The sequence below is a fragment of the Neomonachus schauinslandi genome, chromosome 10 (assembly GCF_002201575.2).
Source record: "Neomonachus schauinslandi chromosome 10, ASM220157v2, whole genome shotgun sequence".
NCBI lineage: Eukaryota > Metazoa > Chordata > Mammalia > Carnivora > Phocidae > Neomonachus > Neomonachus schauinslandi.
The window spans coordinates 78,132,078-78,145,284 of record NC_058412.1 but is presented as its reverse complement, the minus strand read 5'-3'; the positions used below and the strand labels follow the sequence as shown (position 1 = coordinate 78,145,284).

At 42.5% G+C, this 13,207-nt stretch overlaps 1 protein-coding gene across 1 annotated transcript in view; it reads left to right on the top strand.

Annotated features, from left to right (window-relative positions):
- Window positions 1-421: 421 nt before the first annotated feature.
- REV1 (REV1 DNA directed polymerase) overlaps window positions 422-13,207 on the top strand; it is a 101,178-nt gene continuing 88,392 nt past the window's right edge. Inside the window, exon 1 of the mRNA XM_021701189.1 lies at window positions 422-604. The gene's annotated coding sequence lies outside the window, so the exon portion shown is untranslated. The remainder of the gene's footprint in view (window positions 605-13,207) is intronic.

Genomic DNA, 13,207 nt, shown 5'->3' with positions numbered 1-13,207 from the left:
GGTTTCAGGGCTGGCTGCGCGATGCGGAAGGCGGGCCCGCGCCGCACTCCTCCCCGCCGCCGCGAACGAGACGGTCACGTGCCGGAGAGGTGCTGCCCCCAGCGGGCGGTGGCGGGAAGGCGGGGCGAGGGCGGGGCGGGGCCGGGCCAGCAACCGCAGAGCTCCGAGGCGCCGCGCCCGCGGTGCGGGAGTCGCCCGGGGCAGGGTGCGGGCCGGGCGCGTGCGCCGCGCGGGGGTGAGTGCGAGCCGGGGCGGGGACAGCGGCTCGCTAGCCGCGCGTGCCTGGCCGACTGGCGCAGGCGGGGAGGAAAAGGGGGAGGAGCCAGGGCGCGCGCAGGCCGTGGAGGGGGAGGGGCGGGGCGGAGCTGCGGCGCGCGCGTCCGCCAGAGTAGGTGAGGGGCGGGAGCAGCCGCTGAGTGCGCGCAGGGCCGGCCGCCGTGAGCGTGGGGCGAGCGTGGGCCGCGGCGCGGCGGTGTGACTCCTTCCCGCGACCCTCTTCCCGGCCCCCGGCGGGGGCACTGTGCGGCGGCCGTAGCGGCGCCGGAGCCCGCGAGGCCGAGCAGGCGGCCGTGCCCGGGCATGGTGGTCCGGGGCAACGCGGAAGGTGAGCGACCCCCGGGCGGCGGCGGGGGTGGGGGAGGGGTGGGACCGGACACGCGTCGCCCGGAGGCGCCGCAGACCCGCCCGGCGGCGGCCCGAGCGCGGACGGCCTGAGGCGGGGCTGGGGAGGGCGCGCCGGCCCGGGCAGCGCAGGCCGTCCTGTCGCGGCCTGGGCGGCCCGCGGCGTCCCCGAGCGCGGCAGCTGCCGGGTTATGTAACGCGTGACCTCCTCTTCTGCCTCCGCCATGGCGCGGCGGGCCGGGCGCCGCCGACCCCGCCGTCCACGCGCGGCCGCCAGGCGCCGGAGACTCGCACGGCGCCCTTCCTTCGGTGCTCCCCGGGTCCCGCCGGCGGACGCCACCCCCGGCCCCGCTCACACCGCGCCGCAAACTCCTTCCTCCTGCGTCGGCGCCTGGGCCGGCCTTTCAGCCCCGCGCCATTCATTCGTGCGCGCGTTCGGTCGTAGGTTCATCAAGCATCGCAGGATGTCGGCCAGGGCCGGGCGCTGGTGTTCGCCCGGCCTCCCGCCACGCCATCCCTCCCCCCACCCTGTGACCCCGGCATCAGACGCCCCTCCCCCGCACTGGGTCCCCAAATCGGTGTTGGACTAGCTGAAGGCAATTTTTATTCACTTAGTTTTCCTTGTTACCTGTTTCCTTAATATGCAGGGCACCTTTCCCCAACTGTCCTTACAAGTGCCCTTTTCACACTTCCACTCACTATTGAAATGATTGAGCCCCTGTGTAGACCGAAAGGGGCTTTTCCTTGTATATTTCATTGCACTTACTACCTACACCCAGTCTGTGAGGAAATAAAATACCTTAATATATCAATTAAGAGTCTCCCTTGTTTAAAACAAAATAATTGCAGATGATGTAAGTTTACAGTTTCTGTCTTTCACGCCTTCGCAGGTCATGTATAGAGTGGAAATGGTATCGTTCAGGTGAAAAAAATGTAGACTAGCACATCCCATAAAAGGACCTGTAACTGAATTTTAAGGACTTTAACAGTTCTTAATTCTGTGTCTCTCTCGGCTGTCTGGCCTCTCCGCTTTAGTCTTCAAGAGTTAGCTGTTTCTTCTTTAGAACTGGGCACACCATAACGTTGGTTCTTGCTGTGGAGAACACAGTAATCCAGCCTTTGGCAGAACGGTCGACCTGCTTCCCAACTTGCATCTCTGCTTTCCCACATAGCCTTGTCTTAGCCAGTGCAAGTGCTGCTAGCAAGTGGTTCCCTCCTTATGTTTCCTATGCTGGATTCTTGGAGATTCACTTAAAGTCCCTCTTCGATGAATTTTTCTCAGGAGGATCTCCATTCAATTCTTAGGCTCTTTATTTGCCACTCAGATTCTACATGTGTTATGATGATTATCTTTTTGTCCATATCCTCTTTTTCTCTATCAGTCCATACCAAACTAGATTATTGCCATAGAACTTGACTCCTATTTTATGGTAAACAATACATAATTAAGATTTTTTTTTTCCTAAAAAGGTAGGAATCACTCTTTTAGGATTAATGTTTATGATATTTCAAGTGGAAAATAATTTTTCAAAATAATGTGTTTGAATAGTTAGGATCACTCAATTTTCCCTACTCAAACTGCAAAACTCAGTTCTGCATAAAAGAAAGAAACCCTGTCCTCACCAGCAACAAACTAGTCATTAATATTAAGTTGGGAAGACTACATGTATTTGATAGTTCTTTCTTTGACAGTTGCTGTAGTGGAAAGATAAGAATTTTGGAGTTAGATGTAGATCTGAATTCTGGTTTATTAGTTGTGTGACCTTCGACAATTTAAGTTACTAATATTTGGTTTTTTCCTTAGGTGTAGAATGAAAACATTATTTCCTCTCCTGGATAGTTAAGGATTAAATGAGTCTTTAAATGTAAGGCATCTAGTGAGTACCTGGTACACAGTGATGCTCAATAAATACATAACATATTTCCTCTGGTATATTTTATATTGCAATTCACAGTCTAGAATGAGCCAGGATATGCTGGAAACAAAGCATGAGAAGAGAGCTGATCAGAAGAGGTGCTAGGTACTCCTTATCTCCAAGTTAATGAAGGAGCTCTAAGCTAAATAATAGTAAAGCTCTTTCTTTCTGTTTCTCAAGAATGTACACGTGTACGTGGCATATTGTACATTATAGAATATTGAACAGAACACTCATAAATGAAGGAAATATGTTTTTGGTTTTTTTAGAGAGAGTGTGCGAGCGGGGCCAGGGTAGGGGAGCAGAGGGAGAGAGAGAATCTTAAGCAGGCTCCACTCGGGGTTTCATCTCACAACCCTGAGATCATGACCTGAGCCAAAATCAAGAATTGGACGCTTAACTGACTGAACCACCTAGGTGCCCCTGAAGGAAATATGTTTTAATCTTTTTTTCTCCTAAATATAGCACCAACTGAAGCATTAACTTGGATATTAACAAAGAATCTGATTTTTTTTCAAAGTCAAGTCCGGAAGGGGGGATGAGGATGAAGGGAGGAAGCATATTTTAAAAATTCTTTTTTAGAGAGACAATTGGGTCGCATGCTCTTCTTTTAGTGTCTCACCTGCTTACAAACAGTACATGAATCCTAGTCTGAGTTCCGGTATTTCTTCCTTAGACTGTTAGGACAGTGCCCTCCCTGGTATCCCTGATTCTTTTGCTTTTCTTCCTGACTGATCCCCACATAAGAATCAGAACGATCTTTTTATTTTTTTATTTTATTTATTTGAGAGAGAGACAGAGCCGTCACAAGTGGCGGGAGGAGCAGAGAGAAGGAGAGGGACAAGCAGACTCCCCGCTGAGCCCGACGCTGTGCTCTATCCCAGCACCCTGGGATCGTTACCTGAGCCAAAGTCAGGCGCTTAACTGACTGAACCACCCAGGCGCCCCCAGAGTGAGCTTTTTAAAGACATAAATCATACTGTCATTCTTGTGCTCCAAAGCCTCTGAAAGCTTCCTGTTATCCTTAGTATGGAATCAGAACGCCTTACCACAGTCCCTCGGGGCATTACGAGATTTGGCAGCTGCCAGTCCTAACTAAACCTCTTACCATGTGACTCTTCATCGCCCTGCCCCAGTCTCTTGGTCCTTTGCCATTTCTTGAACTAATCAAACTGTTCCTACCTTAGGGATGTAAAACTTCCTATTCTCTTAGTTGGGCCACCCCTTCCTCCTGGTGGTTATCTTGCCTTTACATCTTCTGTTTGCTGGTCAGTGTCATCACCTCATAGAGGCCTTCCTTGATCCCTAAAATAGAAGCCAGCCCCTCCCTCTGCCACTTTTGATGCTGTCATTTTAATTTTTGTTCATAGCAGTTATTGCTAGGTGAAGATATACTGTTCACTTATTTATCAGTTTTCTCCATACACTTGTTTGCTTCAAGGCCTCTCTCCCACTAGAGGGCAGGGGCGTGACTTGTTCTCACAGCTCTATCCCCAGCGTTCAGAATTCTACCTGAATTGGTAGATTGATGCTCAACAAAACTTGTTAAATGAGTGAATGGTATACTTAATTTAAACATTGTTCTGGAATCAGACAGCCTGGGTCAGAATCCTGTCTCCTACTGTTTACTGATTCTGTAGTCTTGGGCAAGTTAATATCTTTTGATGCCTCAGTTTGTTCATCTGTGAGATGGGGACCATGTGTACCTTATAGGATTATGGTGAGTAATAATTGCATTAATGCATGTAAAGTGCTTAGAACAGGGATATTTTATAGTTTCTAGAAACAGTATTTGAAATTGGGAACATTCACTTAGGATTTTGTGTTTTTGCATGAGACAGAGATACAAGCATTGAATTTTATATTTATTTTGGTGTTATTTTTGGCTACCAAAGTCATATTTATGGAACTCTTATTTAAAATAAATATATTTTGTGGCTGTCTAGAATGGATTAAAAATAAACTGTTGGGGATGGCGACTAGTATTGGTCTTAATGTGGAAGTCAGCTTTTTCATTCTTAGATATGTGGAAGATGCTAGAAGAGATTATCTTAGCAGCTGCCCACCAGAGTAGCTTTTACATATTTCCTTTGAAGTTTTGCTGGAGATAGGACCGTGGTGATAAAAGGACTTGCTGGAAGCTGAAGACAGAAAATCCTTGAAGATCCAGTTGAAGGATGAGCCCTGTAGTACTTGGGAAAGGAGAGGTGTTTTATCATCTTTTGTGTTCAGTTTCTGCTATTTTTTGTTATGGATTTTCCCTCCAAAATTGTGTTTCGTTCTTAATGAGAACCTGTAGTGACCCAACTATACTTCATACCTTTTTTTTTTTTTTTAAGATTTGTTTATTTATTTTGAGAAAGAGAGAGCACACGCTTAGGGCAGAGGGGTAGGGGGAGAGGGAGAGAGAATCCCAAGCAGACTCCACACCAAGTGTGGAGACCGACAGGGGGCTCAATCTCATGACCCTGAGATCACAATCCTGAGATCACGACCTGAGCCGGAACCAAGGGTCAGACACCCCACCAACTGCACCACCCAGGCGCCCCTACGTCAGATCTTTTTTTTTCCCTTTCTGTCCATCTTTTCATGATGTGATTTTGATTTTTCTTCAGTATTTTACAGAAACAGAGAAGAAAGAATTAATGGGGACAAACAATAACTTTGTAATAATAGACACTCTGACTCTGAGCTAATAATGCACCTTGAATTGTTAGAAACTAAGATTCTCCCTGTAGTAACTGCACTTGCTTGATACCAGTTATTTTTACTTAGTCCACATACCTTTAGTAAAATGCCTCTTTGTAGGAACATGTTTTATTTCTTAGTCTCAACTTTAGCCAGTAGGATCCTATCTGTGGGCCTTAAACTTAGGGGAAAAAAATCAAAAATTTGCTTCTCTGGGTAACATTTCTTCCCAAATTTAATAATAATTGCTAAGTTATTAAACATTTACTGTGCCTCAGACTCTTCGCTAGGTGCAGTGCCTTATTTAATATTCATAACCACTGTAAGGTTGGCACAGTTATAAAGAAACAGATGCAGATAAGGTTCCTGGGGGCCAGTTACACAGGCAAGAAAGGAGCCAGGATTTCAATCTACTCCTACCTCATTCCATAACCCAGGGTCATAACCACTTTGCTCTGACGCACATTAAAATGAGGTTTCTGTTTGGAAACTTGCTATTATGTTTTATCGTATTATGTGTGGTGTTCTTCAAACTGCAAGTAATTTCATTGTGGATAAGTTTTCTTTGGATTTAGCTATTATACTTAAATGCCTATATATTCTCTAAGTGAAAAATGTTTTGATAGGTTGATGATCAGCAAAATCATTTTTTTCCTCATCTTATTACAGAGTTACTGGAACAAGTCAAAGCATGTGTGTTATGGAAGGTCAGTTTGTAAATAGTTTGAAAAAGTTTTGTGTATAATAGATGTGATGCATTAGAGTTAAGAAAACATGGATATCTTTAAATTTGCTTAAGGCTAAAATTTCAGGTAGCAAGTGAGTAATAAAAATTAGTGATGTGTTTCTGTTGATTATGGAGCAAATCTTTATCATCTTTGTATTTAGTAAGTAAGGAGGATATTATCCAGTCAAGTTAAAATGTGCTTTCTCATGTAGGCAGGTAGCTGCCTATGCACACAGGTTAGTTTGAGTAATTTTTTTAAAGACGTATTTTTTTTTTTTTTAGAGAGTGCGAGCATGCAAGCAGGGAGAGAGGCAGAGAGAGAGGAACTTATGCAGACTCCCCGCTGAGTGCAGAGCCCAAGCAGGACTCCATCTCAGGGACTCTGAGATCACCACCTGACCTGAAACCAAGAGTCAGACACTTAACTGACTGAGCCACTCAGGCACCCCTAGTTTGAGTAATTTTTTAAAGACCATTCTGGTCTCGTAGCTTTATGCTTGAATTAAAGATTAGTTACGGATGGGCAAAAAGTTCATTGTGATGTGAATGATTTTTACTTGAATCCAGCGTCTGAGTAACCAAAATGTTGCTTAGTGGCTTCAGTCATTCCTGATCATAACCAAGGCGAAAATGAGCTTTTTGGAGATTTAGTTAGAAAATAATAGCTGAATCTTACATTTTTCTGAAGGCCATCATTTCTACACTTGAGATTCTTAAGAATGAGCTTAACATATTTTTATCATTTAGGCATTAGTCTTAATTATGATTTAGATTCCTTTCTCTTTTAAATGTTTTTCATCAGAGTTCTGAATTTTATCTTAAAATAAGTTCTATTACTTTAAGCATTTTTAAAAAAAATTAAATTGGACTATCCTGAATTTTAAAAAATATTTTAAGTTTGTTCTTTAATATTTTTGAAAGCATAACCAAAAATGTCCTTTACTTTTTGTAATTGTTTTTGCCTTAAAAAGTGCTTTCACTTGGCTTTTTCTCATTCAGTTTCTTTAAGAGAGTGGTCAGACAGTACATCCTTTTGTATAGCTGCAGTGTGATTCTGGCACTAACTACCCAAAGTTAGGGCCACCTGGGTGCCTCAGATGGTTAAGCATCTGCCTTCAGCTCAGGTCATGATCTCCAGATCCTGGCATTGAGCCCCATGTCGGGCTCCCAGCTCAGCAGGGAGTTTGCTTTTCCCTCTCCCTCTGCCTCTCCCCCTGCTCATGCTCTCTCTCTCTCTGTATCTTTCTGTCTTGGGTGAATAAATAAAATCTTAAAAACAAAACAAAACTTCCCAAAGTTAGGACAGATATCACAGATTAAGGGCACAGTCCACAAGATTCTCTTCACGTTAAGATACCCGCTGCAAGCTCCAGGGTTCCTAGGCCACCTGGTACTTCTGACCAACTGGCTACAAATTTGGGCGTTCCCACTATTCCCTCAGATTTGATAATTTGCTAGAGTGACTCAGAACTCAGGAAAGTACTTGCATGCACTGTACTTGGAATTAGGGTTTTATTATAAAGGATACAGATTAGGGCAAGCCAAATGAAGAGATACCTAGAGAGGGGTCTGGAAGGGTCCCAAATTTGAGGCTTCCATGTCATCAGGATGTGTTATCCTCCTGCCACATTGATATGTGATTACCACCCAGGGGAACTCACCTAAGCCTTGGTGTCCAGAGTTTTTACTGGAGTTGTATTACATAGGCATGATTAATTGAATTACTGACCACATGGTGAATCAGTCTTCAGCTCCCTCCTCTTCCAGGAGGTCAGGCTGGTTATCATGTGGCTCAAAGCCCCAGCCCTCTAATCACTTGACTGGCCTTTGTTTTTTCTTTTCTTTTCTTTCTCTTTCTTTCTTTCTTTCTTTCTTTTTTTCTCTCTCTCTCTCTCTCTCTCTCTCTTTTTCTTTCTTTCTTATTTATTTATGTCTTTATTTGAGAGAGAGGGAGAGAGAATCTGAAGCAGACTCAGTGCTGAGCACAGAGCCGGATTTGAGGCTGGATCCCACTCACTACTGCAGTATCATACCTGAGCTGAAACCAAGAGTTGGATGCTTAACTGACTGAGGCACCCAGGCGCCCTTCACTTGACTGGCCTTTCAAGTATGGCTGGCTAGTCCCATCCTGAAACTAGGGGCCCACTGAGAGTTCTATGTTAATGTAAAAAGATGTCCTAGGAGCCCACCAAGGATAACGATTCTCCTATCAGTTGTAAAATTCCAAGGATTTAGAGTCTCCATCCCAGGAAGGAGGGACAAAGGCCAGCCAAATTTTGTCTTGTACAACAGTAGCTGAAGAAGTGTGAACAAACATTTGCTCAATTTGTGACAGTTGAAACTAGAACATATCTCTGTAGTAGTAGCCCAGTGATCTCCATTACTAAAAATTGTAACAGCATTTGAATATATGTATGTAGATAGACTGCTTTTCTGTTGAAAATTGTAACATTTTCTCTTATCGATACAATTGTGTTTAAAACTTGGGTGGATGTTCATTTGAGTCATATACTTAAATTGTGTTGCAGGTAAGTTTATAAACTACATACTTTTTAGTATTTTAAAAGCTCAGTAATTTTGGCTGTCAAAGTTTTGTTTTTGGTATATTTGAATTTGTAGTTTTAGATGGGTTGTTATTAGTGTTAAGAGGAAATCTAAATCTGAGGTGAGATTATGTTAGTGAGGTGGAGGTGTTGATGTATCATTTGGTTGTTAGTGTTGTAAAGTGTTTTTAGTAACTTAATTGCCATTTTGAATTCACCTTTTGAGTTACTTGTACTTCTTGAGTTGAGCTGTTCAGGTTTACGGTGTTGAAGGTTGATAATGTTCTTTTGCATATTGTTTATGCCCAGTAGAAAATCTTATTTCTGATTGTTTCATTTGAAGGTTATATTACATTCTCTTGGAACTCACTGATTATTTCTCAAAAATAGAGTCTATTAGCTAAATAAACTGTTCCATTGAGTAAGATTCCCAGTGTTTTTTGAGGAATGTAGCATCTCCTATTTGGAATGTCATATCATCTTAAAAATTAGTGGGTTTTGCTGATGGTAGTTTTTTTTGTTTGTTTTTTAAGATTTATAGTGAGAGAGAAAGCATGAGAAGGGGGAGAATCAGAGCAGCGGACTCCTTGCTGAGCGGGGAGCCTGATGGCAGGGCTCAATCCTGGGACTCTGGGATCATGATTAGGCTCAGGAGGCAGAACCTCTCCCGTCTGTGTTCAGCCATCCCCATCCTCCAGCATTCACATATACACATTTACTGTGCCTTTTCTAACTTTCACAAAGTAAGGTTCAAACTCCTTAGTATGATATTCAGAACGTAGATTTCAGACCTGGAAATGGGGGAGAGGGAGTGCAAGGCACAGGATGGGAGAGATCTTGTTACCTGTAATCTAATCAAAACCTTGATCTGGTGAGTTGCATTTACTCCTGTTACTGTGAAATTCTTTCTATTTAGTTTACATTATAGCAGTTTTTTTCTCCTTGGTATACTTGTCTCATCTGAACTTCAGTACTTGTTTCTGTTTGCAGTTACCACTCTAGATACACTGTAGGCAAAGTCTGTGGCTCTCCCACATGAGCATTACCTGGGAACTTTTTAGAAATGGAGATTCCTGGCCCCACTCCAGACCTACTGAATGAGAAACCTTGGAGTTGGGGCTCAGCAGTCTTTGTTAACCGGGCCTCCAAAATATTCTGGTGCATGCTCAAGTATGAGAACTACTGAAGATATAATTCCCTCTTATTCGTTATTACCTCCTTTATTCTCCAGGTATGTTCTGTCCTTGTTACTAAACTTCTGTGACCTTTGGAATCCTTGATTTACTGCAACCTTGAACTTTCCTATGAATAATTATTTGGCTTCCCTGTGAGAATATACCACTTCTTCTTAGTGAAGATCACTGGCTTTTTATTCCTTCTTCTAGAATCATTTTTTAACCATGTCATCTGCAGAAGAACATTCTTTTGCTTTACTTTGTAGCTTGAGCCCTGCTTTTTGGACATGCTGACTCTGAGATGCATGTGGGATATCCTAGTGGAGATGTTTAATAAACAATTGGGCCACATGGTTTGGAGTTCAGAAAGTCAGGAAAATTGAGGGAAGGTGTTAGAAACCAGTTAATTTCATTACATCCTGGAGAGTCAGAGAAGGCGGTTCTTTGTACTTTATTAAAATAGCAGTCTTCATTTCTTTCCTTTCCCTTCTATGGAAATCTGTAATTACAGGGAAGAAAATTATTAGTAGTTCTTTTAGAACGCCTCCTTCAACTTGTATTCAAATGACTGGTTTTGTGAAATCAATCATATTTTTATATTTTTGTTATAACAAAGAGGATAAGAGAAAATTCTTTGTTATATTGAATTGTTTGGGATAGGAACTTTCCTTTTAATAAGATCAGTCTCAAACTGAAACATTACAAATACTTGTTGTGCATTTTCAGTTTTAATATATCCAAATATTTTTCGTATACATCTTGTTTTTCTCTTTATCTGTATGTAGTTTATTTAAATACTGACTCTAAATCATAATATTAAAATGCTGAAATGTACTTCTGTTCATTAGGATACAGGCTAAGCTGCTGTAACAGAAACTTATGAACACAGTGATGCAAACAATATTGAAGTTACCTCTCCTGTAACAGTAGGTGGGCAGTCCATAGTGGGTGAGGGACTGCGGTTTTTGTTTTTGTTTTTTAAGGCTATTCATGGTCTCAGATTTCTTCTGTTTGCTTAGCCATCCCCTGTGGTATTCTCATTTTCAGGTTGAAGCCAAGTTACCTCATAGCCGCATAACAGAAAAAGAAATACTTTCCTTTAAGAAGATGGCACAGTTTTTTTTTTTTTTTTTTTTTTTACACATATTATTCTCCTCATATCTCACTGGCCAGAACTTAGTCACATGGCCATGCCTGATTTTAAAGGAGCCTAGGAAATGTAGTCTCTAGTTGGTAACTCTGCTTCTCACTCAGGGGGGTGGGAGAGGTGTTCTATTACTAAAAGAAAGAAAGGGAGAATGAATACTGGAGGACAGTTGTCATTCTGCCACTCCAGAGTTTGGGAGTTCCAAGACCACTCTCATTTCTGATACCTAGTGCAAGTTTGGGGATTCCCCAAACCACCCTTAGATTCAGTAATTCACTAGAAGGACTCAGAACTCTTGAAAACTGTTGTACTCATGGTTATGATTTATTCAGTGAAAGGTATAGATTAAAACCAGCCAAGGGAAAAGGCACATGGCACACACGGGTGGAACTTGCAGTTGTCCTCTTTCACTGGAGTCTAGGACAGCACTAACTTCTGGCAACAAGTGACAATACACACACAGTATTGCCAACCAGGGAGGCTGATCTAAGCCTTAATGTCCAGAGTGTTGTGTTTTTTGGGTTTTTTTTTTTAAAGATTTTATTTATTTATTTGACAGAGAGAGACACAGTAAGAGAGGGGACACAGCAGGGGGAGTGGGAGAGGGAGAAGCAGGCTTCCTGCTGAGCAGGGAGCCTGATGCGGGGCTCGATCCCAGGACCCTGGGATCATGACCTGAGCCAAAGGCAGACGCTTAAGAACTGAGCCACCCAGGCACCCCAGTGTCCAGAGTTTTTATTGGAGTTTGGTCATACAGATGTGGTTGGCTGCCCACATGGCTGACCTTTAGTCTCTAGTCTCTCAGGAGGTCGATGATGCATGACCCAGAGCTTCCACCATAAATCACATTGTTAGACTATTTGGAGTGGCTCATAGTCCCTACGTAAACAAAGACATTTATCAAGCAGGACATTCCAGGAGCTTAGAGATCACCTCCCAGGAACCAAGGGCAAAGGCTAGACCTTTTTGAGTAAGGTTAATTCTTCACTAGATGGCCACTTCTGTGGATAGGCACATCTTGTTTTCTGGAAGTATAGACAGAGTTACATAATATATATGCTTTCATTCAAAAAGCTTTTTTTTTCTTAGGTGAATAGATGTATAGAATCATGTACATTTTAAAAACTGCAAGAGACTAGACTTTGTCAGGTTCAACTCTATCCACAAACAAAAGAACTGGGATCCGACTGCTTGTGACTTAAGGTCAGAGAACCAGTTAACAAAGTTGATATTGTATCTGGATCTCTACTTTTTATGAGTATGGACTAGTTACAGTTAGAGTCTAGATGGAACCTCATTTGTAGGACCTATTTTCTTTGTCCATGCATATATACCACACATATCTGGGAGCTACTGTATCTGACCCAGACAGGTGCTGGATTCAAAGCATCTGTTTTGTTGAATTGTATTAGGCTGGTTCAATTCAAGATAAGTATTCTTACTTTTCAGAAGTTTATTATATTGATAGCATTGTTTTTCCACTGAAGATTGGAAACAGTTTTGTACAAGTTAAGTGTGATTTTGCACCACCAACCAGCAATGCAGCCTTACTGAAAGCCTGTAGTCTTTCTACCCAAGGAGGAAACTGTGTGCAAAATAACTGTATTTGGCCTATCTACTCCACAGATTGTTGTGAACATAAATAGTAAATATAAAGATATCTTTGAAAAAGTCTTAAGTACTGGAAATGTAAAATATTACTAGTGGTATGTTTAAATTTAAACTTTAATACTGAAAGGAAGGAAATATAAAGTATCAGTCAAGAGGTGAATTTTTTTTTTTAAGATTTTATTTATTTGAAGAGAGCAAGCCAGCATGAGCGGGGAAAGGGGCAGAAGGAGAAGCAGACTCCCTGCCATTGTGGGGCTCCATCCCAGGACCCTGAGATCATGACCTGAGCTGAAGGCAGATGCTTAACCAACTGAGCCACCCAGGTGCCCCAAGAGGTGAAATTTTTAAAGATGGTGAAAATATGGTCATTTTCTCCCATTTTCTGTTTCCTGTATTTCTCAGTTTTCTGCAGTAAACATGTAGTTCTTTTATAAATAGAGCAGGGGAAACTTTTTAAAAAGGAACACCTAGCAAGACCAAATACCAGCAATATGACAAAGCAGTGTATATACACAAGTCACGAATAGGGTGGATAATAGGAAATTTCTCAAGAAAAGCTGGAAAGATCAGACTCACTTCTAGAAAAGATTTGTGTATCCAAGTCTATCATGTGTTGTTTAGATAGTGCTGTGTTTGTTGTAGCCACTTTTATTTGGGTGGTTTAAAGTTCTTTGATTTCTGTGTTTATTTGGTGTTGATCAAGAAGGTTAACTCCTATTATAGGAGTCCTATATGAGGATTCTATATATAGAATCTATATTCTATATATAGAATCCTCT